Raw genomic sequence first — 3284 nt, 5'->3', positions numbered from 1 at the left:
ATATATATATATCTTAATATATAAGTATCAAACACTGTATATATATATCTTAGTATATAAGTATCTAACACTGTATATATATATATATATATATATCTTAATATATAAGTATCAAACACTGTATATATATATCTTAGTATATAAGTATCTAACACTGTATATATATATCTTAGTATATAAGTATCTAACACTGTGTATATATATCTTAGTATATAAGTATCTAACACTGTATATATATCTTAGTATATAAGTATCTAACACTGTATATATATATATCTTAGTATATAAGTATCAAACACTGTATATATATAAAGTATATAAGTATCTAACTGTATATATATATATATATATATATCTTAATATATAAGTATCAAACACTGTATATATATATATCTTAGTATATAAGTATCTAACACTGTATATATATATCTTAGTATATAAGTATCTAACACTGTGTATATATATCTTAGTATATAAGTATCTAACACTGTATATATATATCTTAGTATATAAGTATCTAACACTGTATATATGTCTTAGTATATAAGTATCAAACACTATATATATATATATATATATATATATATATATATATATATATATATATATATATATCTTAGTATATAAGTATCAAACACTGTATATATATATATCTTAGTATATAAGTATCAAACACTGTATATATATATCTTAGTATATAAGTATCTAACACTGTATATATATATCTTAGTATATAAGTATCTAACACTGTGTATATATATCTTAGTATATAAGTATCTAACACTGTATATATATCTTAGTATATAAGTATCTAACACTGTATATATATATATCTTAGTATATAAGTATCAAACACTGTATATATATAAAGTATATAAGTATCTAACTGTATATATATATATATATATATATATATATATATATATCTTAATATATAAGTATCAAACACTGTATATATATATCTTAGTATATAAGTATCTAACACTGTATATATATATCTTAGTATATAAGTATCTAACACTGTGTATATATATCTTAGTATATAAGTATCTAACACTATATATATCTTAGTATATAAGTATCTAACACTGTATATATGTCTTAGTATATAAGTATCAAACACTATATATATATATATATATATATATATATATATATATATATATATATATATATATATATATATATATATATCTTAGTATATAAGTATCAAACACTGTATATATATATATCTTAGTATATAAGTATCAAACACTGTATATATATATATATCTTAGTATATAAGTATCTAACACTGTAAATATATCTTAGTATATAAGTATGTAACACTGTATATATATATATATATATATATATATATATCTTAGTATATAAGTATCAAACACTGTATATATATATATTAGTATATAAGTATCTAACACTGTATATATATATCTTAGTATATAAGTATCAAACACTGTATATATATATATTAGTATATAAGTATCTAACACTGTATATATATATCTTAGTATATAAGTATCAAACACTGTATATATATATATTAGTATATAAGTATCTAACACTGTATATATATATCTTAGTATATAAGTATCAAACACTGTATATATATATATTAGTATATAAGTATCTAACACTGTATATATATATCTTAGTATATAAGTATCAAACACTGTATATATATATATATATATATATATATATATATATATATATATATCTTAGTATATAAGTATCTAACACTGTAAATATGTCTTAGTATATAACTATCTAACACTGTATATATATATATATATATATATATATATATATATATATCTTAGTATATAAGTATCAAACACTTTATATATATATGTATATATATCTTAGTATATAAGTATCTAACACTGTATACATATCTTAGTATATAAGTATCAAACACTGTATATATATATATATATATATATATATATATATATATATATATATATATATATATATATATATCTTAGTATATAAGTATCTAACACTGTATATATATCTTAGTATATAAGTATCTAACACTGTAAATATGTCTTAGTATATAACTATCTAACACTGTATATATATATATATATATATATATATATATATATATATATATATATATATATATATATATCTTAGTATATAAGTATCAAACACTTTATATATATATGTATATATATCTTAGTATATAAGTATCTAACACTGTATACATATCTTAGTATATAAGTATCAAACACTGTATATATATATATATATATATATATATATATATATATATATATATATATATATATATATACTTAGTATATAAGTATCTAACACTGTAAATATGTCTTAGTATATAACTATCTAACACTGTATATATATATATATATATATATATATGTATATATATATATATATATATATATATATATATATATATATATATATCTTAGTATATAAGTATCAAACACTTTATATATATATGTATATATATCTTAGTATATAAGTATCTAACACTGTATATATATCTTAGTATATAAGTATCTAACACTGTATATATGTCTTAGTATATAAGTATCAAACACTATATATATATATATATATATATATATATATATATATCTTAGTATATAAGTATCAAACACTGTATATATATATATCTTAGTATATAAGTATCAAACACTGTATATATATAAAGTATATAAGTATCTAACTGTATATATATATATATATATATCTTAATATATAAGTATCAAACACTGTATATATATATCTTAGTATATAAGTATCTAACACTGTATATATATATATATATATCTTAATATATAAGTATCAAACACTGTATATATATATCTTAGTATATAAGTATCTAACACTGTATATATATATCTTAGTATATAAGTATCTAACACTGTGTATATATATCTTAGTATATAAGTATCTAACACTGTATATATATCTTAGTATATAAGTATCTAACACTGTATATATACATATCTTAGTATATAAGTATCAAACACTGTATATATATATATATATATATATATATATATATATATATATATATATATATATATATATATATATATCTTAGTATATAAGTATCTAACACTGTAAATATGTCTTAGTATATAACTATCTAACACTGTATATATATATATATATATATATGTATATATATATATATATATATATATATATATATATATATATATATATATATATCTTAGTATATAAGTATCAAACACTTTATATATATATGTATATATATCTTAGTATATAAGTATCTAACA

The sequence above is a fragment of the Myxocyprinus asiaticus genome, chromosome 27 (assembly GCF_019703515.2).
Source record: "Myxocyprinus asiaticus isolate MX2 ecotype Aquarium Trade chromosome 27, UBuf_Myxa_2, whole genome shotgun sequence".
NCBI classification, from domain to species: domain Eukaryota; kingdom Metazoa; phylum Chordata; class Actinopteri; order Cypriniformes; family Catostomidae; genus Myxocyprinus; species Myxocyprinus asiaticus.
Note: the sequence above shows the minus strand (reverse complement) of the source record.